At 39.6% G+C, this 26540-nt stretch overlaps 1 protein-coding gene across 1 annotated transcript in view; it reads right to left on the bottom strand.

Annotated features, from left to right (window-relative positions):
* Positions 1 to 26328, bottom strand: part of LOC124161339 (aminopeptidase N-like) — a 73944-nt gene extending 47616 nt beyond the window's left edge. Inside the window, exon 1 of the mRNA XM_046537656.1 lies at positions 25987 to 26328. The gene's annotated coding sequence lies outside the window, so the exon portion shown is untranslated. The remainder of the gene's footprint in view (positions 1 to 25986) is intronic.
* Positions 26329 to 26540: the final 212 nt, after the last annotated feature.

Below are 26540 nucleotides of genomic sequence, written 5' to 3'. Positions count from 1 at the left end.
GGAGAAGAATGGAGAGGGTGAAATGGACGGAGAGGAAAAGGAATGACGAAGTGCTGGATATGGTTGGCGAGGAGAGGCAGCTTTTAGATGAGATACGGAGGAGACAGAAGGTATGGATGGAGTTAGTGCTTAGCGGTGAGGGGATGTTGAAAATGGGGTTAGAGGGTAGAATGTTAGGGAAACGAGGGAGGGGAAGGAAAAGAATAGGATTTTTAGATAGATTGAAAGAGAGTAGGCCTTAGAGTGAATTAAAGAAGGTAGTGCTGGAAGGAAAGGGAGGCTCCCAGCTCACTTCTTGAATACTCCATGAAAACCTACCTTAATCGGTAGAATACTAATAATAATAATAATGTTTTAAAAAACAATTAAGGTGGCGACCATACACTTACATTTTAGACTGTTCAAACATGAACAAAAGCGCTCCATCTCTCGTGCAGATTCATATTTCATCAATAAGAATCAACGCGATACGCATATCCATATCTTGATCGCGTACCACAAACATAAATTCCATCATATCGTGCGTAAATGCCTCCTTTCAAAATACTCAAAATACCGCCTATGTGTTATTCACCGTTAAGACTCCCTTGAATAATAGTAATACTGAAATTCTCTTTTTCCTTGGCATTGGCCACAAAGTGTTCATTTGATGTTAATGTAATGAGCAACGACACGAAGCAACACAACGGTGAAAAATTAATTATTTACATGTATATCGCACATCAATTATGCTTGTGAAAATTTGTACAATGCGTGACTTTTATTTTGTTCAGCCTAGTCAGTATCTAACCCGCTCCTTCCTGTAAAATACAAGGGCATGACATCTGTCAAATATTTTTCATGCAGCATGTTTCTTAGTTGTCGTTTACTAATTAATAAGTATGTGAAATTCACCCAAGTGAAAGGAGTCTTTTATTTTTCAAGATGACATATCTAAAAATGAGCTTTCCTAGGGATACTTTGGGAAAAATGAAATTGAATTCAAGCCCCACGCTAATTATAACTTGATTTTAGTTTAAGTTAAAATCCTGGTCTTTTCTATCTTGAAAGTATTTGAAAAGAAAACATCCTACGTATTTAGCTCTGGAGCTTATGGACACTATGCGTGCAGAGATCTGGCAGCTGCGATTAATGTTGCGAGGAATGTGATTCCAGATGATTTAAGAGATCTCTCATATAGTATTGGCATAATGTTCTGGGATGCTGCACGTCTCGCATGCCATTGAGCTGTGTGACGCTGCGCTGGTTCGATCCAGAGGGAGTGTTCGGTACATCCACATTCGCGAGATCACTGGAATGCCATCACGGTTTCAGTTTACCATATAAATTTTCGTTGACCCCAAGAAATATAAATCTCTAATAATTGTTTCCGTTATGTGCATATCATGGATCAAGTTACATCTATTATATATTACAGGATGCCCGTTTGTCTGTCCGCTATGCGTTTCCATACGGCTACACGTATTTCGACCAAAGTTAGTACATAGGTTCATCTCATGATCTCAAACCTCGTAGTGCTACTTTCGGTAGTGTCCGACATGTCGTTTGCGTTGTTTTCTCATTAACTTTTGTTACGCCACGTCATACAACTTCTGCGGTTGGACATCCTGCCGGGTAGGCACACCTCCTGATAAGATCGAAGAGGAAACATAAAATTCCTATATGATCACGCTATTCAAATTCCAAGTTTCCCACTTCTCTGGGTGCTATCCTTCCTGAGCAACTCCGTATGTCCTGATAGTAACAAATATAATCGTGGAAGGAGATTCGTGTGCAGGGGGAAAAACTTTTTACCAAAAACTACTGAAATGGCATCTCAGTGTGGAGAAGATCTGAGAGTAAGTTAAGGATATGGCTTGTAATGTTGCATAAATATAAAGTACTCACCATCGTGCAAAGTATTCACTGACGTTTGGAAAGTGAGAAGTATTTACAAATTAAATCCCACAATGATATTAATCTGGTGGAAATATAGCTTACCCTTTAAATAGTATGGTAAACTAAATTTATTTAAATGCCGTAATAAATGTTTTTCTGGACCGAAAGAGAGGTATCTGCGTTTCTCTAAGTGATTTTTTTATAAATCGACCCTTTTTTGCTCTGTACCTGTAGATACGTGTTAAACTATTGGATGTTTTACGCAAAAAAAATTTTTATTACATCTAGCTGTTCATCCTTGATATAATCTCTAGGTTTCCTTCGGGGTAACCTACAGGTTATAACATAGAAAAAATAACAAAAAAATCTAAAAACATATCCTTTAACTCCTTAGGTGTTGTCGCGTCATTGCTGATTTATTATTTTCTAATTTTTGTCATGGACCAGAGAAATTCCAAAACTACTTTTGCTTGCGTAACTTCAAAATTGTCTAAATCGCAATGAATACGAGTATGGACTTAATAATTCGCATGGCTGAATAGCTCTCCAAGGCCTACTTTACTTGTCATCTCTCAGATATATATTAATCTCTTAAGAGTCGAAGATTTATTTCGAAATTATCATGTACATTTACGAGAATCCATCACAGTTATTTACGAAGATTTTGATTTCATTAAAACAGAGGTATTCCACGATACTGCGGGGGGAAAACTTTCATCATATGAGTAACATCATTTAACTCCGAGTTTTGTGTGTGTTCTCATTCCTGTAACCTAAGTGTCTTTTGGACAAGCAGCGAAAGAGAATTGGACCTCGGACCTTCTTTGCTGTTGCTGCACGAGGTATGTCCTAAGTCAAGAAGTAAAACGATTTAAAAAAATTTCATATCCAAGTGGGTAAATGTGGTAGTATCGTGGATAGTTTGGTGATTGAACGAAGAGTATAATAGGGTAGAAAATGTGCTACTATTCTAAGACTTTTGATCGGGGACTTAGGAGAATGGGGTGGAAGAAAAAGGAATTAAGCTTAATAGCTATCAGTGGGCTTATATCAAATGATATGCTTAACTCTTTTAGCGCCGTCTCCGGCGAGCTTAAAATTATTTTTTAGCCCCTCCAATATTTTCTATTAACGTATCGGAATATCATTGAAGAATCATCCCAACTGCCGGAATTCGGATAACCGAGGATTCAGTCATATTTCGCATCAGTATAATCGGATTGCATGCTGGGAGGAAGAAGGAATACCCTGTCGGAGCTGAGGTATCTTCATGTCCTCAAAGAGTTAGCTCCACAGATCGCGCCTTACTTAGAGATCATATTCAAGAAGTCACTCTCCGAAGGGAAGTTACCGCCCGACTGGAAAATTGCAAGTGTTACACCCATTTTCAAAAAGGGAAACAGAAATGACCCAGGCAACTACCGTCCAATTTCCCTAACATCAATTATAGGCAAGATACTTGAACATATCGTTGTTAGTAATATCATGACTTTCTTGGACAGACGTAACTTCCTCCATGACTGTCAGCACGGATTCCGAAAAAATAGATCCTGCGAAACACAGCTCGCGCTCTTTCTTCACGACGTTATAAAATCTGGTGAATCGAAAAGACAAGTTGACGCACTATTTCTAGATTTTAAGAAAGCTTTCGACACTGTACCTCACAACAAACTTTTATACAAATTACAGTCATGCGGATTAAACGAAACAATTGTAAACTGGATACGCGACTTCCTCAGAGATCGTAAACAAAAAGTAGTTCTTGACGGAATTAGCTCTGATGTTGTAAAAGTTACATCAGGTGTTCCACAAGGAAGCGTAATCGGCCCCCTGTTGTTCATTATATACATTAACGATCTGTGCTCCCGCATTAGCAGTAAAATACGTTTATTTGCTGACGACGCTGTCATCTATCGCGAAATTAGTGATCACTCTGACTATGAAATTCTATCATCTGACCTAAACAACGTTCATTTGTGGAGTCAAGAGTGGGGACTCGAACTTAATCTGAGCAAATGCATGGCGGTACATTTTTTGCGGAATTCGCCCAACACTAACAATGTTTATGCAGTGGATGGCATTAACATAAAGGCAACAGACGAAGTGAAGTACCTGGGAGTTACGATAACCTCGAACCTCACGTGGGGAACTCATATAAAGAATATTTGCGGCATAGCCCTGAAGAAATTAGGATTCGTCAAGCGTATTGTGGGAAGATTTTCGGATGAGAAAGTAAAAGAAAGGTGCTATTTCGCTCTCGTCCGACCGCACCTTGAATATGCAGCGAGTGTATGGGATCCAGTGCAGAAAGACTTAATCCGCGAGCTGAATAAGATACAAAGGAAGGCTGCGCGTTTCGTCAAAAACCGCTACGGGCGTACTGACAGTGTTACCCAGATGTTAAGCGAATTAGGCTGGGAGCCGTTGGAGACTCGGAGGCTGCGCGCTAGGCTTAGATTGCTTGAACAATTAAGAATGGATATATTTAAGAGCGACACAGAGAACATAATCTTAGAGCCACACTATATTTCCAGGTCCGACAGAAGCGATAAATTAAGAGAGATTTTTAGCCGAACGGATAGATATAAGAATTCGTTTTTCCCCCGAACAATAAAGGACTTTAATAAACGCTTGTCCCAACCTCGTTAGAGCACTACTTTTCTTTTTTTTTTTTTTTAATAGCTGTAAACGGCTGGTGTCCTAACACCCCCTGCCACACGCCTTTTAGGCGGCTTGCGGGGTATTATGTAGATGTAGATGTAGATGTCTCTGAGATATCGCGTCATAAATTATCATTACCCACGCGAGCTGTTCATCAAAGGAACTCCTCGAAACGCCCATAGATAGGTTGCGTAACTTCTGCAAACTTAGAAAGCAGATGGCACTTGCAGTGTGTTAGGTATTTTGTGTTGAGGTGCTGGATTATGTGAACTGAGAAAACTACCTTCTCCCACAGGTAACCCATAATGATACGGCGCATGTTGTCCTGATGAATGATCGTTTGTGTGGAGCTCATCCTGTACCTCGCTCGTAGTATCTTGCGAACTTCGTTTCGGTATCCCACTGGGGTTTTGATGCATATGCACTCGCGTTTCCAAAAGGTAAATACGCTCATGAGCGCAAATCTGGTAGCTATTTATCGGTATTTTAAGTACCAGTTAGTTCCGGTTTCAAAGAAATTTTTCCCAGAATTACTTTTTTTGTCGGTTCTGGTGAGTGACCATATCTCCGGAGTTTTATCAATTTCATATCGATTCAAAACATTAAAGACTCGTTTCTTTGGATTTAGGTCGACAAATTTGTGAACGACATTTGACGTGCTCTCCTTGCGCATCGATGTTTTTAACCCTGAACCAGTGATGTGAAATATTTGTTACACTATCTTAAAAACTATTATAAAACATATATATTTAAAATAATGCACTCCCAATACGAGCCAACTTTTTCAGTGAAAAAAGTAATTTAAAACAGGATCAAAAAACTGATGTCAAACACAGTTGAATTTTTGTTATCGTTTTTAAGCGTCAATATCTCCCCAATATTCAAAATAACGCCTTAAATGTCAAAGAAAGATGGCTAACTAATAGGAAGCAATTGAATTTATCTCGTTTATTCCTTTTCTTGACGCATTCTGCAGGCGTGACGTGAGGTCTTCCAGACCGCTAATCGAATTAATTTGTAAATTTATAGAATTAAATAATGAAAACGTTTAATTTTAATAGTTTTACATTCTTATAATACAAACATTTGAAGCTAACGGTGATTTTAGATAGGTACTTAAGAAAAGCCAATTTGAAAATATTCATAATTTTAAAAACACAAGAGGTCTCTCAGACTGCACGTCACGGGTTAAGGGTTAATAATTGCATAACGCTTTCAGAAGTTTCCCTCCCCAAAATTTGCCTCCGTCGTGTGTTCGAAGTTTGAGAATATTTTCTGTTTGAATATATTAGGCGCCAGGAGACGTCCGGTAATTTGCTTGATTGGTTTTTAGTTTTTATCATTGCTAGTGGTTTTCAGGTCGAGGCAAGATAAGTATTTGGTTATCACTTCCTTTACAGTGCTTTCATAAATTCTCATGGGCATGAATAAAGAATTTAAAACTCCGGATATTATCACTGAGAAGTCTCACAAAACAAATTATCTTGCCGTCCGGCCTAGTTTAATGAAGTTGACACAAGACTCTAATACTTACGGCAGTTAGGATTAAGATCCATATGACTTGGGTGTGATTTGCATAACTGGAAACACAGTGGCGCAGAAAATCTCCAGAGCAACTATAACGTTTGGAGTGAAACAGGTTGATTCGTTTTCAGTTTTGTGTTTACTCTTTGAAGTGACGAGTTGAGAAATAGATTCCTGCGTTTATGTGCGTAGCTTACAGTGCGTAACTTATGTTAAATGTCAACGAGGTACAGGTTTACCTTCTACTTTCCTAGAGAGACGTGTGTGCCAAGTTTTCTCGGGGTAAGAAGCAATAACAATGCTAGTTTCTGAGCTTTCATACATACTTTTCCACGAATAATAAAATAATTGTTCCGTTGGAGAACTAACACTCGATCCAAAATGATGCCTTTCATAAATTGTGGATTTTGGAAAAAGGAAAGTTTTTTCTGTGATATTTCCGTCATAAAATGTGTTACCTGGAGCGCACTCATTATAACCTTATTTTTTGTCATGAGAATAATTCCAATTGATTTTTTGCTTCTTTATTTATCCCAATCACCCCACTCACACCACCATGCTATTTTAAATCGGAGATTCATGAAAAAATTAGCATTCAACGAATGCTAACATGCATGGGCTGGTCAGTGGTAACGTACTCAGGCGGGGATCGAACTTAAGGCCTCCGTTTTAGCCGACGAGGACGTTACCACCGAGGCCGTTAATCGAAATAATTTTTAGTTATGGAGGGAAAATGTATCCATATTTTTGGGGTTATGCATCGTAACCTAAATGCTCTCAGCCTTTGCACTGAGAGACTAACGATACCTTTTATGGAGTAAATATATAAGGTCCACCCCTTACTGGCGTGAGATAGTAGGTTGAGTTGGAAGAACTAGAGTTAGTACGGGTACACAGCGGCGAAGCTACCTGAAAGTCTAAGCTTCCCTTAAGAGTGACCAAGCTAGCCAGGAACCTCGGCAGTTCATACATTATTTGGTCCGATAACTTCACCAAGCATGTGTGTCGATATGCTTTCGCGCCGTTTGGACGCCATCTGTGTTCCCTCCGTGGATTCTCTCGAAAATATCATGGATCGTTGGTCAAGTGGATTACCTATTTGAACTCGGCTGGTGAGGATTTATATTGGGCATTAATATGCAACGCAATGTCTCCGCTCTTCGCTTCGAAAGAGGCACTGTCTCCGATGATGGCGTATTTACTCTTATGGGGGAGGGAGCGAGCGCAGCGGTGCGTATGTCAGTTGGGTAAGCCAAGTCGAAGGAATTGGCGGCTCATCCGTCTCTGCGATCGAGGCCGCGGCTCGCGTTAGTCAAGTGGCGACGGTTAGTGCAACGGGGAACAGCAGGTATACACCGGAACTATTTTCCCCACTCAAGTGTGATCCGAGTGCAAGTTGCTTCATTACTCTAACTCCGTGCTCATGAAAGTTAAGGGAGTCGTCGAACGTATTTGATCGCGGTCGAACTCGAAATGGTAGTAAAACCTTGACAATTGTGAGGTCGCGTAAATTATATTTAGCACTAGAAGGACCAGACCCGAGTAAAAATAATAATAATAATTATTATTATTACTTTGTACGACAATTATTTAAAAATATAATTTTTTTCACATAAAGATGGAGTTATACCACCTGTCTTCCTTCACCCATCTATATGATGAGTTAAGCGTTTATATTTCATTTGAAACGGTAACGCATCTTTTATTCGGGAAATCACTACACTATACAACGTCTGGTTATTTTGAGGTCTTAGTTGGCCTATTTATTCATTTAATCTTCTTTATTACATCTTGAGTGGAAATAAGCAGCATATCTGCCATATACGTGACCAGGATAGGGAAAGTGGGAACAACTGGACCGCTACTCACTTTAAAATTTTATTGTAAAATTATTGGTAAAAATAAGCTCAGTTGTATTGATTAATAAAGAAAAGTGAATGAAGTATATACTATATTTAATGAAGTTTTCACTTAATTTTAACATACTCAAAGAAATATTAAAAGTAATTACTATCCGTAAAAATGACCGGTAATGGTCCTTTTAGGTAGCCTTACCACACCAGTCATTCTAGTGTCAATATTTATTCTCATAGTTAAAATTCTCACTGTCACTGGTAATAGAATCGTGGATAGTGACTTCCCTGGCTACCACCACTGTGCCATTTGGTATCCTCTCTCGTTTTCCTCTCCCGGTACAGGTTTTTTATGGCAGTTAATGTAAATTTCACGAGTGTTGGTATGTTGAATGTTCATGGAGTCAAATTTCCGATCCAGAACGTTTATTTTTATAATTTGTGCAGGAAAAGAGTGGATCGTCTGATTTTCTATTCTCTCTCGATCTGATCGACTGATATCATCCTTAGGGATGAAAAACGGTCATGTTTTCTAAAATAATTGCGAATTAAAAAGGAGTAACGCTGCTCTCCAAGCAAAGGGCTCTCCAGAAATGAAAGCTAAAAAGCCTCAATTTATTTATTGAACTAGAAAAATACATCATTTAGGCACATTTGCCTTTGATTATTCAAGGTAACCCTCCATTTTTTTAGCAAAATATTTAAGATATATTTTGGAGAAAAGCTGTTTCGTACCCGGAAAAATACTCCACGCGGTTTCCAATGGATAATTTCACAGTCGTATGATTTCATATTTGAATAATAATTGAGGATTATTGAGGACTTTTTGTATTATCGGGAAAATATCTCTACAAAATTTCACTGAAAATTCTAGCTTGAATTATGCGTGTAATTTTAAGAAAAACAGAAAATAAGGTGAACAAGTGCCTTTGGTTGCTCCCAGAGACGACATCGGTGGGAAACAGCCGTGACTCATCAATAACAAATGACCCTTCTTCCGTCATATTTATGTTTCAATGCCAACATCCATTAAATGGTACATCTATTTACCTAAAAATATTTTTATTTTTACTGAGTAAAATAGATGATTATATTATTGTTTTTTTGTCGAAATTATGGAACATGGAAATTCTGAATTCACAAAAATTCTGAGAAGAGATGTGGGATACTTTGCAAAATTCTTACCATTAATCTTGGTTCGAGTCGACAACTGTCGCCAGACATTAAACTTCGCTCCAATAAAAAAGTGCGAATACGAAACTCCCTAATATCTCTGAGAATATGAGCTTTTCCCCATGCTAAACTCCGATTATCAAGCCGGAAATTGTGCTATCATAATGGCAGGCCTTTTCCCACGGCGTTTATATCATCGCCTGCAAGAGGTCAGTAACGACGCTGCTATCGTGTCTTTCGTGTGGTGGGAACAAAAAGTAGTCCTAAGATGCTAGTGGTACCGAAGAAAAGGATTGTAAAAAATAAATTACAACCGATTTTACCAGGAATTTTATTCTTCATTGATATCCCATCCTTTTCCATATTTCCTCCCTGTACATCTAGTAATCAGAATTCTTCACGTCCGAATGGCTAGTAAAATTCTACGCTCCTGTCTCACGCGAAATTATGGGGAGTCTCTAAAGGCCGTTTTACACGGGGCACGTATTTGCACAATCTGACGTAAGTACGTGCGAAGGCGCAATCAAAATTGCGTCATGTAAAGCGGTGAATTGCTAGAACACATACGAGAATGCGTGGATGCGAGACGGCAAAATAGCCCGTTCTAATTTTGTTCATGCATTCGCGCAATTACACGCCATTTTAGAAATTAATGCAGCTCTAACCTGCGCAATTCCGTGCCCCGTGTAAAACGGCCTAAACATCCCGTTTTATTTATTTTTTAACCATACTTATCCCTAACTTCACACACTGAGACACGATTTTTCCTCGGGATTCAGTGAGCATAAAACGTACCTACTGCTGATGTTCATACTCAATGCTTTTGACACAACAGTAGTCTTTAAGTCCCATCGCCATTCGGTGGCGCGACGAAGGAGATCGTTGATACTCGTAATTGCGGTGCGCTCGTCGCCGAAATACAGCGCGCGCGCCTCATTCATATGGGATGACCTCGGTTGAAAAACAATGACGGCTCATGAGTGGGTGGAGGGAGGGAAGGGGGGAGTTGTGGGTATTATGAGAGGAGACGTTCTTACGAGTGGAAGGGAGAGAGAGAGAGTCGCGGAGGAAGCGCACTCGGCCCGTGAAGGTCATGGATTCGAAGGCACCGATGCAGCGAGGAAAAATAATATTGCTTCCTCGCGAGTGACTGGGGAGGAACAGCGGTAGGATGCGGAAAACGCCGTCGTTGAATCGCATGGCGCAATGCAGCAAGGGATGTTTAAGGATTATATGATATCCACACCGTTATGCCCGCTGTCTCAAACCCTCTCTCGCTGTGGCACGGATAGACTTTTTCATTGTAAAGAGGATGAGAGAAAACTCGAGGCATTCGAGATGTGGGTGTGGCGGAGAATGGAGGAGGCGAAGTGGACGGAGAGGAGGAGGAACGACGAAGTGCTGGACATGGTGGGAGAGGAGAGGCAGCTTTTAAATGAGATATGTAGGAGACACAAGGTATGGATGGAGCGAGTACTTAAGCGGCGAGGGGACGCTGAAAACAGTGTTAGAGGGAAGAATGCTGTAAACGAAGGAGAGGAAGGAAAAGAATAGGATTTTTAGATAGAATGAAAGGGAGTAGGTCTTATTGTGAATTGAAGAGGGAAAAGCATGATGGAAGGGGAGGCTCCCGGAACTTCTCTTAAGCACTCCATGGAAACCTACCCTAATCCGTAGAATACTTTAATAATAATCAAACACTAGCAGGCCACCCGGCGTTGCTCGGTAAGGATGGTACACAGTAAATTGGGAAACGTGGAACGAGGAATTGATGGTCACATAGCAGGATTTTTATATTTTCTCTTTGGCGTATCAAAAGGTGTGCCTACTCGGTAGGATATAGAACCGCAGAAGTTGTATGACGTGTAACATACTGTTAAGGCCGTTTTACTCGGGGCACGGCATTGCGCACGTTAGAACTGCATTACTTAATTTCTCTTTATGGCGTGGAATTACGCGAACGAAGTTAGAACAGGGGCAATTTTGCCATCTCACGTCCACGCATTCTCGCATGTGTTCTAGCAATTCACCGCTTTACATGACGCCATTTTGACTGCGCCTTCGTACACACGTTAGATTGTGCAAGAACGCCCCCCGTGTAAAACGGCCTTAATGAATGCATGTCCGGGTGGGGTAATGGCCATCTCAACAAAAAAGTGATATGAGGTGGAAAGTATGATAGTGATGCTTTTGTCTCTTCTGTTATATGTACATCGCCTGACAAATGGTCAGTCGCTTCGTAACATTCAAGCCTGAGTATTTCTCCTGAATTTCCATTTTCTACCTTCCAGTTTAATTTTCCTATTTTTTCTATTAAAAAAAGTACAAGAAATATCCTGAAACAAAAACTCTCTATCTTTTCCTTTTCCTGTCCCCCCTTAACTAAGTTTTTAAAAATTTTTTGCCACACGTGAAAACTTATACATGCCCACCCTTCCGTATTTCACTGCTTTACAAGACGCCATTTTGACTGCGCCTTCGTACACACGTCAGATTGTGAAAATACGTGCTCCGTGTAAAACGTTCTTAATGAAATGTCGACGCAAAGAACGCGTGGAACGCAACGGAAAGTAGCACTACGGATTTTGGGAGCATGAGAGCAAGAGATGGTCCTATGTACTAACTTTGGTCGCAATCTGTGCAGCCGAATGGAAACTCATAGTGGACGGACTTCTTCTATATGACGATATACTATAAGAAGGAACCTATTTCTTTCCTAATCTATGACTTTATTTGTCTGTTTGCGCTTAGTGCGTCGTGTGAATGAAGGAAGTAGTATATATATATAGATAGATATCCATGGCTGCCATAGGAAATGCATCAGGTTGCTGGAACGAAAACATTAACTGGTAATGCTAAACATTCGTGTAATGTTCAAGCATCCGCGAATGGGAATGTGTGAAAATTATCAATTTACCGTTTTGAAAGAAAGGTAAAGTAAATATTTGAGTAAATTAATTATAAACGTGGAAATATTTTTCCTTGTCCCAATTTACCTTATGGTATTCCGGGAAAAATTCAGTAGCCCGGCTACTTGGACAACTGTTATCTACTGCGCTCGACCTGACGCAATGACCACATAAAAGTGCGTCACTACTGTAAGTGGTGAGATCTTTAGGCCTTCTAGGTTTTACATTAACGTTAGGTTGTAACATTATCAAGTTTTCTTTTTCAGCCCGCCGAGTAATTAGAAAATTCCGTCCAGAGAAATTAGTAGGATATTTGCACTAATTTAGGACCAGAGAACACTTTCAACCGAAACCAAGTGAATTAGTTTTTGATGATTATGAAGGCCATTTACGCCATGCAACTCAACTCTGACGTCGTATGATGACGCGCATAAAGGTAAATTAACCACTATCAAGGATCAAAAGATGAGCAAACTTCACGAGGGTGCAAATAAGTTTTCAGGTCTCACAGCACAACAGAAAAAACCTTGAGATTGCGTAGTAAATGAATTCTAGAAAATAAATAAAACAAAAATTTATCTTAACAAAAAATAATTTCTAATAATAAAACGAAATGACTCCTTGCGCCAATCTATGAACAGTTGGCCAACGCCTACGCCTGGTTTTTATCCACCCTTTACCACCAGCTCACCCACTTATCCAAATCCCTCGCCCTTAAAATTTAGCCATTAAAGAAAGGATAATACAACCTTTGCCGTATTCCTAAGTTTTACGTGAATCATTACCGTAACAAAAGTATGTAAAGCCGTTGCAGCGAATTTCATCTTATTTGAAACCTTCAAGAAATACAAAACGAGTGAACAAGCTGAAAAAATACATAAAAAATGTTTCTCGCGACGTGGACTCGATCTAACAACCATTACTATCATAGCAGCACGTTTACGCTACTAGGCCACCGCAACTTATTGCGATGCCAATCTTATAATGCATACCAAGAGTAAAAATCGGGGCAAGTACGCAGCAAATACATACGAAATAATCATTAAATCCAACATGAATCGAAACAGAATTTAAAATTTGCAAGTTATTTCTCCCTCTGACTGCATATATATTCACGCGCAAACGAAATATTTGCGGTGCCTAGCCAATGACAACCAAAGTAGTAGTAAGGGGAACTCAATTTCCTCTAGGAGCAGAAGTGGCGCCACAAACTTTGTCCTAAAACTTTTAAAAGTGACTGTACCATTTGAAGTTTTAATCACGTTGCATCGAACTTCCACCCAATAAAGCCTGAAACGATTTTATACTTCCATTTCTGGAGAGTTATTTTCTTACGGAGCAGTAAATAAAATCGTTGTGACCGCCTCATTTTATGGGAATTGATGGCTATTGACTGCATAAATCCCTGGCAATTACGGCTATATTTCCATTAGTCATCGGTGCCGACCCCACTCTCTTCGGGTTGCAGTAACCTTGCCCGTCATAGACCATCGCGCCAATATATCTTCCTCAAATGGCACTTCCAGCGACACTTCCTTCCTCCTCACCAGCACCCCACTCCCCTGTCGCATCTCCACGCGTGCGAACCCCCCTCCCCTTCCCGCCCTGCTAGCAAGGGGCGCGGTGGTCGGGGAAGGTACGGTCGCGAGGCTCGTGCCGAAGATCGCCAGATGCCTCCGGGTGCGGAGGGAGCAGAGGCCCTTCCTTCATCTGTGCGACGCACAGGGGAATACTAATGCATCAAGGATTAGACGCGCCCTCAAGCTGACGGCCGAGGCAGTATTCCCGTCTTCATCCTCTAGAGATATTCTACCGATCCTGCCTTCAATATCCGTTTCATATTCGCGTTGGTTCATCAGTCTATTCAACTGCCTTGGGTTAATAATTTTTTGAACGAATAAATTAATCTTAGTTTGCCTTGAGAAATCTGTATTAAAACACGACCATGTTTTCGACGATCCAGACCAGAGGATGACGTTAACAGTCGAAACCAAGGTTGTGTTTTAATAAAAATTCTCTGTTAAAACAAAGGTTAATTTATTCATTCAAATGTTCTGCAAATTCCGCAAAGTATCGCCAGAAACCAACAACTTGTTTTGGGTTAATAAATTAAAATTGAAAAAATACGATTGTAGTCTAATAGCTCACGTTGAAGGTCCGTCACGTGCGATGGTTCTGAGTGTTTACTTCTATTTATTGAACCCATAATTGGTCGTTTTGAAGTTACGATATTGAAATCTCAATACACAAATATAGTATACTATTATTAATATATTTTATTATATATCAGCCACTTTGCTCGATTCTAAAAGGCTAGCGATATGTCTATCACTAGCCTTTCAGAATCAAACTACTTTTATCGAAAACTTTACTCGATTCAACTATTACTACTATTTTTCAAGATATACCGACTACTTTTTTCGATTCTAAAAGGCTAGTGATTTGTCTTAGTCAATCTGATGTGCGGCGCACTACGCTTCACAATAGTGGACTCTTAGGATGGAGAACTAGAAAAGATTTGAGGCGATCGAATGTGGGTGTGGAGGAGAAGATTCAACGTCATGTTCCTGGTAGTTCGAAGGCTTCGTTTTAGGTGATTTTTTTGTGTCGATAAGATCACTTGGAATATTTAATTGTTATAGAATAAAGGAGAGAGGAAGCGTATGCCTAATACCTACCATACCCATATGATCTACGTCAGAAAATTATCTTTATTTTTCTGGTTGCTAATACGAGTTATCTGAAATTTTGTTCTGAATTTTCTCTTCCTCTTGTTAGATTATATTTGCTATCGTTTTATTAATTGGGGTTATTTTTGCTTTTGAATAATTTATTTTCTGTTTTTTGTTGCTAATAGAATTGCACCAGGTGTATTCTTTATTTTTGTGGTTTGAACAGAAATAGTTGAATTTGCTCTGGGAAATGGGGAAACCCTGTACCCCCATTTGCTCTCATTCATTCATTGATACCCATAAGATTCGGTCTTAGTTATGATAATCAGAATGTGGGAAGGACAGGGGAGGAAATAGAAAGATGAAGTGGTGGACATGGTGGAAAGCAATGAGAGTAATCCTCTGAAAGAAATGAGGAGGTAGAAGGTGTGGATGGAGCGAGCACCACGCGGTAAAGGGATACTGGAAACCGTATTAAGGGAATGATGCTACGTTATCGGGCAAGGGGAAGGAAGGCACAGTGATCGCGGATAGGAAATGGCGTCGATGGGAGAAAATGCGAATAGTTCATTGTGGGACTTGTCGTACATTATTTGGAGGAATGTTCCATGTAAACCTACCGTAGAGGGTAAAAGAAAGCTCTAAAAATTGATATTGAACGGTATTTTTCGTAGGAGCTCTCATCACATCGAAGCCACGTGCTAGGTTAATTGTGTCGAAAAGATTACTGAAAATATTTAATTGTAAAAGAATAAAGTAGAGTGAAAGCTTATGCCTAATACCCACAAGATGCGGTTCCTCCTATGTTAAAAAAGATAAGGAAATGATCAAAACCGAGTGATTAAAATTAGATAATTAATCACACTACGCTCATGCTACGAAGATTTTAGCTTTTTTTTCATAATCAGCCAGAGATAGAAATTGCTCATTTGATGCTGTTTTGTAGTTTTGAAGATCTTCATTGGAGTGCTAAAATTCATATGCATGACATCCGATATTTTTCTCAATTATTGTGATTTTCTTCGGCTAGTTAAATTTAAATCAGTTTTTATGAAATTAATTTTTATAATGGTTTGGAAAGGTTTAAATTTTGGCGAAGTACGGATTTCTGAGGCAGCTCGGCTTTACCTCGTTATCTCGAACAGGTCTAACGGCCACGTGATAAAATCGCAAAACGCTTTCGTGGAAATTATCACCGACAATATTAAAAGCAGCACCTGATTATCCGAAAGTCTCATCCCTGTCACTCTCTATTACTGATTCACTTGACTTTAATATGCATAAAATATAATTATAGCCATAGCAAAGGATCTGATTCGTCGTTGAAACTCCACGAGTATAAACGTTTCATGTTATTATTATCGTGTTTGAGAAATCTTACACCGAGAATTTTATATGATTCATTTCCTTTGCTCATCTTTCCAGAAAGGCGTGACGGAAGAAGAGAGGTACGTAATCCTTGTTTAGTCATTCCTAATTTTTCACCATTGCAAAAGCATCCATCGCATATCTCATCGTTTATTTACTTTAATACCTTCTCCATCTCTTGCAAATTCGGTTGGTCGGCTGTCAATATTTTGCTTATCGTAAACTACTTTTTTTATATTTGTCCAGGTTTTTATGGGACAGGAACTGATGTTCCAGTTATTTATTTTCGTACTCGACCCGCAATAACCACCACCACCCTAGATGATTTAAGTATTTGGATGCTGAAATGAAAAATCGGGTCCGCATGACACGAAGATCGTTCAAGTTATTTCAATGTCCTGAAAAAACTCTCTTTCCTGAGGCTCATTTCAACCATATATCGGCGAAGTTTTGCGAAAAGGCAAATTTTCAAGAATACGGTTAGCAGAATAAATTGTTAAGGTCAGGTTAAAATATTTTGGGAAAATGATTCACCTTTATTTTTTGATCGAACATACTTATTTTACAACATTGTTACGGAGGAATATTAAATGGAAAGGTGGAGGGTTACCATATTCCGCTGGAATTCTCCTTAACAATCTAGTTTATCTTTTTACCATACTCTCTAGTTTATCTGCCACCTAGTTAAGTTTGTAGAGGTAAATTTATTTCATAAGTTATTAACGACAGTGGCTCCAAATAGAGCCGATTCATTATGGAAGTTTTCATTGGCCTAAATTATGAACGAGTAAAAGAGGTGATGGTTACAGGAGATAATATTTTACAACCCGTCATTTTCCTCTTATTTTCCGTTTCATCTTCTTACAAGAGTTTCACTCTCAGCCAGTATGTTCAGCAGTATTTCGTACACCTCCAAGTAATTTCAAGGAAAAAAGGAGTGCGCGGGGAGTAAGGGGGTCAAAGGTGGGGGTTTTTCAAGCAAGTTGGTCACCGAAGAAGAACGTCTGACCTTTTCGATAATTTCACAAGACAGATACTCAACGGGGATTTTATTTCGTTTAGGTCTTTGAATGGAATACCAGATGCGAACGTTCCGACGATGGACATGTGGTCACTCTTGACATTCAACGACGAAGTGAATGTACTACCACTCACATGAAGTTAATGAAGACGCAAATGATACGCTTTCCTTCAATGCTATCTAACGTGCAATACATTGAAATATTTCAATGAGGTAGTTTGAAGCCTTTCGAAAAATGAATAATCATTCTACCTGTAGGCTTAAAATTTACATAGTAACATTATTTTAGGCATTCATACGGTTTTCGTAAATTTTCGTGAAATATTTATTTAATCTAGGTTTGCCTAGGCCACGAACCCTGTTTCTCTCCTCCTCCTTTCTATGCGCACTTAACTCATTAAACGATTCATTCCATAATAATCAACTAACAGCATATCTTTTCCTGTCATGCATCCATCATGTAAGGAACTTACATTAAAAATATTAAAAGAATATAAAGCTGATCGTTCCTCAAACTGAACATACTTCCATCAGCGAATGATATGTAAAATTAAGTTTCAAAAACTGTCATACTGTCTGACTTAAGTCATACTTAGATTCTTCAAAAGTAGAGTAACGTATCAATAATTTTGGGTTTGGCGCAATAATGAAACTCCTCTGGATTATTCTAATTTCAATCCAAGAAATCGATAACAATAACGAATTTACATTTTGTGTTGTACATTTCTGTACGCCATGATTGCTTTCAAGTAACCAGGCTAGAAAATCATAAAGTTGTAGATGCGCATGAACTTATATCGTAAAGACAATATGAACCTTTTGAAAGGAAAGCTACGTAAGGATATACTGTCAGTACTATTAATTTTTTTTAAATAGTCTCTAAAATATAACGTACTTCTTTGGCTACCACAATCATTAAACTGCTATTATTCATGCAATTTCCAACCAACTTGGACACTTATAATCAAATTAAAGGTTTTACTGTGTTACCGGCCACCCTGCCATTACGCTGCCCTAATGGTTGAAGCATAAACTTTTCAAATGAATATAAAATCACGAAACGAAAAAAATGATTTATTTCAACGGCGATAACCAGCAGGCCTCTTTACCTCTCCCTCGAGCAATCCGCATTCCGGTGACTCACGCTCGAAAATACATCCTATCGGCTCGACTATAGCGCTGTATATTGTGCGCGCCCGGTTAGAAGTGGTAATCAGGAGTCGTAGTGAAACCATTCTCCCTTCACGTGATATTAAATTGGCCATTGAACCATCGAAATTCTCTCCCACATATCGAGGGCACGATGCCAACACGTTCCTATCGCTCACTCTTGACTATGACGTCACGCAATATATATATATTATAAGAAGGTAGGTCAAGGTCACCCCATGTAGGAGCCTTGAGATAAACTTGTCCTCACAATGTGAGAAATGTCCTGCTCCTAGCCAAAGGCGGTGAAATGAGCGGTAAAATTGTTTTGAGGGTTAGACCTTCACTTATAGTGGCCGAAAACTCGTTTTAATTGCGTATAATTACAGCAGAAACATATGAATTGCTATTTATCTCTAGCTTTTAAAAGGTTTCGATAATTTACCCAGTGAGGGGCCTGATAAAATTTTTCCCCCTTTCCCAATACTAATTGCGATCACTGCCCTTTTTGATTTGCATATTTACAGTATTTATAATGTGGTTATAAGTTTTGCGCTTTAGTATTAGTCGGAATTGAATTTTAACGCACATTTTCGCATAGTTATTTATTAAATTGAAGCTTTCAAAATTATCACTTTAATTTTAGTTATCTTAATCATGTCATCGCATTATTGAATTAATGTTGGGAATAAAGTATTAGCGTGCAATACTCGAAATAAACTTTCATTTTCTGTATGTGGTTCCACAAAGTAATGCCGCAAACGTGAAACAATGTTGACTGCATAAATAATTGTACTGCGGGCAGAGAAGTCAAGAATGAAAGCATTTGAAGAGTGGTGTTACCAAAGGACGATGGAGATAAAATGTATCATCGGAGTGAGTAATGAGGAAGTGCTAACTACTAAGAAGAGCCTAGAGAGCCTAGAGAGAAAAGAGAGGCCTCCTAAAAACCTTGAGCAGAAGATGGAACAAATTAGTTGGCCACATTATGAGGCATGATGGCCTTATGAAAACAATTGTAGAAGGACAAGTGGCAGGGAAGAAAGACAAGGAGCGGCCCCGAATGAGTTACTTAGGACAGGTTATAAAGGATGAAATAAGCTCTTATAAAAAAATTTTTTTAAAAACCAGCCTTTATATTTAGATTACAGGGGATGAGCAACGTTTATATATGACACAAAGCAAAAAAACTCAGTGACCCCGAAAAACCAAAAGTGACGTATTAATTAAATTTTCAGTGAATGGTAAGCCCCCTATGTTTCAAAATGCCACCCCTATGCTTTTAAATGCCTACCCCTATGTTAAAAATGCCACCCCTTCTTAGATCTTCTTAGATCAAAAACATGTTTTGGGGGGCTATAGGTTGACTGGGGGGTGGTTAAAGGGGGGTTGGAGAGAAAAAGTTATATTTTCATGTATTGTCATCGGAAATGAAGAAGTGTGCAAAATTTCAGCGTTTTTGCTTCACAGGAAGTGAGTCAAATTTCAGTTACAAGATTTGTACCAGACAAACAGACAAACAAACAGACAGGTTGGTGAGTTGATATAAAGGCTGGAAAAAAGAGAGGAAATACGTTGCTATGAAAAGATTAGCGCGGATAGGACAGAGGAATGGAGAGCTGCGTCAAAGCATCTTAGGATTGTTGACTAATTATGATGATGATGGGTAGCTATTTACATTGCGCATTTTTTTAAGTGCATACCACGAGGATTTTGATAATTTAAAGTGAATTTGTAATGTAAGACGAATGAATTTGAAGTCAATGACCTACGTCTAAAACAAGGGTGGGGGAAATCATCCACCTTCACCCTTATCCACGTGTATCGAGGCATACCAGCTCTCCTCTCTCTCTCATTTGCGCAAATCGTTCAGTTTGATTACTCTCCGCGCGTCCCCTGCACTCAGAGCAGCTAGGGTACCTCCTCTCACCCTCATCATCCCAATTTTCCATCTCGCCTGTCCCGTAATTTGCATCTCATTCACGGGCGAAAGCCGAAAATTTCACATGCCGTCGCGTGGATTTAGCGCAGCGGCCCTATTGTGAAAAAAAAGCTTCGTCATGACGGACCGCGAATGGAATTTTAAGGCACGAGGGTTGAGGTGCAGTCAAATATCAGGGTCGATCTCATGGCTACAAACTTCTTCGAGGTCAAAATACTTACGACGAATTGTTAAGTTGATCAGGCACGCCGGATATTGCGAGGAAACCATGGCCTTTAGGGATCCTCATCTCCTCGCGCCTTGAACTTCACAGTGGCGGCATTGGTATATATGTGTATCCGAATGGGTTACGTAAGGCTGCAATCGATTTTGCCTCTTCCCGATGCTCAGACAGAGGCCTTTATTTGAAGGGCTAACCACCCAGCTGTATAGAAAGGTTAGACTCTTACGCTGTTTCACCAACCCAGTATTTGTTACTTACAAAATTACCTAGTAGATGTTTGATTGATTGAGTTCACAAGTTGCTATTTTAATTTTTTAATGGAAGCACGAATAAATATATTAATCACCATATAATTATCATTAACGTACACATCTAAGTTAATTAATGCCGCTAAGGGAGCGATTATAATCACATCTAATCGTTAGAGAGAGGATGTTAATATTTTGCAATTACCTTTGCGATGAAGCCGCTGGAAGAAAAAATATATATGTGAGGATATGAGTGAAAAATATGCATCTACATATAACCTATAAATTTTGCATTGCTTCACAAAAATACTCTCATAATTTCATGGCTGTCGCGTGGAAGATAATAATTTTAATTATTTTAAAACTATGGGTAGTACTATACTATTTCCAAGAGAAAGTTCTAATAATCTTACAAACATTACTTAAATGAAAAGTTTCTTAGCTTCCGGCCAAAGAAAATCTTATATGAGAACGTTTGACTGGTGGTATTTTTTTCTTTTCATAAATTAGTACTTGCTAAAAACTGAAGCTTCCATCTTGAAATTTCCAGGACTTACTCAGTAAATCCTGAACTATCCAACATTGAACTATATCTCAAATTCAATAAATTTTCATTAGGTGAAGTGATCCGGAAAAAAGCAGATTAATGGGGGAGTGATTACTACTTCTAAGGGTGTAGTGCCAATTTTCTAATACTACATTTAGCATATTTTTTGCATTTATACGAACCGCTTCCGGCAACCAGCATCATTTACACTTTCAGGCCTACACGAGACGCTAGGGTAAGGTGATTATTTCTAAAACAAATGAAGTGAGTTGTCATTTCGATGGAGAATTAGCGGACCATCCTGATGTTTGCCGCGACTACTATTATTGACTTTAATTTTGCACGATCTTCTTTGCCGCTAGCAGTTGAAGTTTGTTATCCAAAGGGATAATACTATGTCTACCTCTGATGGAATTACTTGAATTCTCCAAATACCCGAGCGTGAAAATGAAGTAGAGAAAAATAAAGGAAGAAGTATTGACAAAATTGAAATGCACGAGAAAGAGAATGTCTCTTCGCGAAGAATTTGGTTCAACACTTTGCTTTGGAAAACCTATTACAATATGAAGGAAATTAAGTTTTTTTTCGATTGAAAGGGAGTGAGTCGCGTGTGATTACATCCAAAATTAACGTATTAGATTAGCGTATTATTAGCTTCTGCTCTACGGTGGACGTGGGGAATCTTTCTTTTTTTTTCCTTACGCTCGCGGACCGACGGAAAAACCCTCATGCCCTCCCCGCCTCCACTGCTGGTTTTTCAGTGTCAAAGAAGTGCAATGAACCTGTCCCCTCCGATAGAGGAAGCCGCGAAACTGACCGTATGGATGAAGCCACGGGCGATGGCATCCTTGTAAAAAATAAAGAGATATATTATAGGTACACTACGTCATTGCATACCTCTCAAGTTCTGTGCTATCTCTTCATCATTGCATGAAAGTGATAAATTCATTAACGAAAGTTTGTGTAATATAGAAAATTGTTGTATTGGCAAATCGTCGAAATCTCAGTACAGTTACTTAACAAATTATTTTAGGGTTTGTCATCCCTGTTCAACCCGAAAAATTTATTTCTTACCATATCTTAAAGCCTCTAGAAACTCTCCGAATTATCTTCTGCAGTAAATATATGATTTTTCATTTATTATTATCATTATAATAGTAAAATCGTGTTTGACCTCTTACAATTGCCTAACAAGAAAACTCAAATTCAGGATCGCTACGCCATTTGCAAGGTAAAGATCTACCAGTGGAAAATTGGATTGGTTACTTCTTATAACAAAGTCCATATATAAGAAAATATGGACATATTGTTAAGTCTCATCATAAGTTCTAAAGGCCAATTCCTTGTCCATTATAAGTGTATGAAGAATCAAATAATCGGTATAGTTGAGTGTTTCTTGCGTTTAATGCTGAGTTTTACCTCATAAATCTAGGCGAAGCACACCATGCCTCGAGCAGCTTCATCGAAGAGGGTTTCGCAAAAATCCACGAGAGGCCTATCATCGGGAGACCTAAATGCGCAGTAGAGTTGAGAAGCGAGGGAACTATCGAGGAGTGAGAGTGTGATTCATATTTTCCCCATGGACGAACAAGCCCATGCAGTTTTACACAGTAGTGTTCGTGGAACTAATTGACCTAGGTTTGGCAAGTCAGAGAATGAAAGTCAAAAAGGTGAAATTTGTTTTTTCTTTCAATTCTAGTTTCATCATCTGAAAATTGCTCCAGCGATTGGTTTATTGTCGTTAGCATTTGCTGTAGCGAAACGTGGCGTAAAATTAGGACGAAGGTTTCACTTATAATTTAAAGTTGGTGAGTAATCACATTCAATGGCAGAATATGATTGAAAATAATAAAAATATGCTAATATCACTTTTAAAATCAATAGTATAACTAATAAAAACTTAAGCACTTTTAAGTTACACAGAATTATCTATGATAGTCAAAGTGTGAAGAAGGTTCTTCCAAGAAATGAAGTTAGTGTCAATTCAATGAAAATAAAAAAAACATCTTTTTGTGCCTAATAGAAAGTGGAACCAAACATAAGGTTTTCTAGCTATATCAATATGTTTTTAAATTGAAAATCGCTATCAGAGGTAATATTCAATACTTTTTCTAGATTAGACTATAATTGGCATGTTTGTGTAGGAAAAGTTCATTATAACTAAAATATAGATGGAGTATATGACATAAAAGAAACGACTTCACACGGTTGACACACTTCACATGGTTTAAATAAATCGTAGGCACCCCGCAACACTATTTCGAAAACATATACTAGAAAGTTACAACTTGAAATTTATCTTTAAGTGAATAAATATAAAGGGATTTCAAGCAATAAAACTCCTGGAATAAGTGATCGTTAAAAATACTCGAAATAACTTTACGAATAATGCGGAAAGTTTTCTTTTTTACATCTAAAGAACTCGTATGCATGAGCAATATTATAAAATTATATTTACTAGACAATAAGTTATTCAGCACCAGTATCTAATTAATCAACCGCTATGGAACCGCCATGGAGAATCTTATGGTAAATAAGAGTGGTAAATGATATTCTCGTTTTGAAATATCATCGCAGGAGTGTTTTAAAGCCCAATAATTAGGATTTTGGCTTATTTCATACTTTATATCATTGTTAGAAAACAAATGAGAAGTGATTTAGCTAAAAGAGTAAATAACTAGTGGCTAAAAGTGTGGACACGATTTTTCTTTATAAAAACAAAATTGTGTGGCAGCAAAACAGCTTTGGAGAATTTTATGATAAATAAGTTTTGTGGATCATATTTTCGTTTTGAAATATCATCGCAAGAGTGTTTAAAAACCTATAAATAAGGAATTCGGCATATTCTATATATCCTATCATAGGAAGGAAAACAATTAGAAGTGATTTACCTGAAAAAGTAAATAATTATCGACTTAAAACTATGGACACGATTTTTCTTTATGAAGACAAGATTGAGGCGGTCCTTAGCGAGGCATGCGGAGAATGAGCTTGCGCAAATTATTCCCCTCCCAGGGAGCCCTTGTCTCCGCCTTCGCACATGTGCTTCGTCCATTGAGGATTCTTTCGCGGTCTGCCGAGCAAGCGGCTGCACTCAATCGACCCTCGTCAACTTTTTCGCTCGCTCTCCCCGAGGGAGCAAAACACAGGCACACATACACACACATGATGAGCCCCCACGGTAAGGGGGGGAGGGTGAGGGGTCTGAAAGAGGAGGGAGCTCACACCAGGGTTCCCTCCCGCTCACCCACCCACAAAGGACGGAGAGTTCGATAAACCCGTAGGTACAACCCGTCCGTCGGCAAAAATATCGTCAATGAAAGCGCAGAGAGGGGAGGGAGGGATGGAGAGAGAGGATGGGGCCTCCCCTCTTCTTTTCGCGCCCTTCATCCTCGTTCGCGATAAATGTATTTAATGGGGAACCGGCGGTTTCGACCGCTTTTCGTCGAATCCAATGAAGTGAACAGGCGAAAATAATGCTTAAGGGGAGCATGGTTTTAATAATACACTTTGCTCCTCCTCAGCTGTCGTCAACTTATGTACTCTCTAGATAATTGAGAGAGGGCGTAAGAGTCCATTACTTGGAAAATGATTTTTCGACGTTGGATTGCAAAAAAATACGTTTTTCCGACTTAATATATAACTTCCACTAAATATATGATTATATAATGATTATATATGTCGTCAACATTACTATATTAAGGGCTTTGGTTTGTTGATAACAGGAGTTTAAGTTTATTCACTCAACATTTTTTCGGAGAATTTTATGAATACGAAAAACTTTATTTATCAAGACAATATTTCTAACCTTTTCAGCCCCCTCTAAATTTGCTTGATTTAAGGCCCTTGGTTTATATTACACACATAGATCCCAGTCAAATACACACAGAGCAGAGTCAAACCCAACCTATTCAGAACAATACTTTCCCGAGTAGAGTAATTATGCCAAACAAACAGTCACGCAAGGAATATGTTGAGATTTCATCATGAAAATAAGGTTTTCCCTTTCAACAATGGATAGAATCCACGTAGAATAATCATTTCATGAACAATCCGTCGACCTTTCCGTCGGATACATTTATGAGCACGTCTATTAAGGAGTGGGTACTTAGAAATTTTGTTCAGGGAGGGTCAAAAACAGGAGGAGAAAATTAAAAAAAGGGTACTAATAAGTGGGTTTTAAACTAATTTGAACACTTTTCATAATTGAAAAAACTTCATTTGGTAAAGAAATATTTTGTAAATTCATGATGTATCAATATTTCGTTTTCTTTGTTGAAGGATTTCGGGTGGGGGGGGAGGTTCGGACCCCCCTAGCTACGCCACTGCTATGAAGCATCTTCCCTTCCCGCAAACAGTACGTGACTTTGGCGAACCCATTATTTGGATGCAGATCCGTGGCCCAACCCTTTTCCCGATCGATCAGTGAGCGGTCCCACTCTCTCCCTCCTCCTCCCCCAACTGCTCCTTTCTCCGCTCCCTCATGTGTGCCGTACCCTCGCCTCTGCCTCGCTCGAAAAAAGGAAAGGGGGACGTGTGGAGGCAAGGGAACGCGGGGAAATGTGAGCAAAAAAAAAAGTGAACCGAGGGGTCTGCCCGAGAGAACCATCACGAACGTGCAGAACAGCGCAGGCGCGAAACCCGTCACCACGCGACCAGAATGGAGGACGTGAGAACGGACCACGCGAAGAAAAAAAGGGGAATTTTTAACATTTTAAAGGTGATGGAACAAGTAGTTTCGTGGGTGGAGGGATACGAAGGATGGGGGGCCAATACACACACTCTTGATTGTTGGGTAAGGGGGACACACCCACCCACCTGTGGCTCGCTCCAGCTGTTCGTCTCGGCGGCGTCTGCCGAAGGGGGGAACACTTCCTGCCCCGGGGGACGGCGGTCCTCTTGCCCGAGAAGAGGGAACGGACGAGTCCGGCAAGCCACTGGCAACGCGTCAGGCGCACTCGCTGACTCTGGCACCACACCCCACGCGGGCACTCCCCCAGTGGCGCGGCCGCCCAAAGGAACGAGCGACTTGGCGGAGACTTGGGTCGTCGGCGCGCGACTAGATGTGGCGGCGGCGGCCGGGTGCTCTCTGACTCTGTCTGCCCCGTAAAGCGCTCTCTCGCCTTCCTCCGCGCCCCGCTCCAAGTCGACTGTCTCCTCCTTGCCGCCCGTCTCTCTTACTCACTCCCCGGAGCTTCCGTGGCAAAACGCTGCTGGTCAGGTGACCCCCTCCTCCTTCTCCCTCTCCATTCGTATATCTCTCTCTTTCTCCTTCCTTCGAATACTTCTTCCCGCTGATCAAAGCCACCCACAACCACCCTCTCAACCCCCTCCCGGCAGAGGTACTCATACATTCCCTGAGTCATCTCTTT

Source organism: Ischnura elegans, chromosome 1 (genome assembly GCF_921293095.1).
Source record: "Ischnura elegans chromosome 1, ioIscEleg1.1, whole genome shotgun sequence".
In the NCBI taxonomy this organism is placed as follows: Eukaryota; Metazoa; Arthropoda; class Insecta; order Odonata; family Coenagrionidae; genus Ischnura; species Ischnura elegans.
The sequence above is the reverse complement of the archived record's forward strand: the minus strand, read 5'-3'. Positions and strand labels throughout refer to the sequence as shown.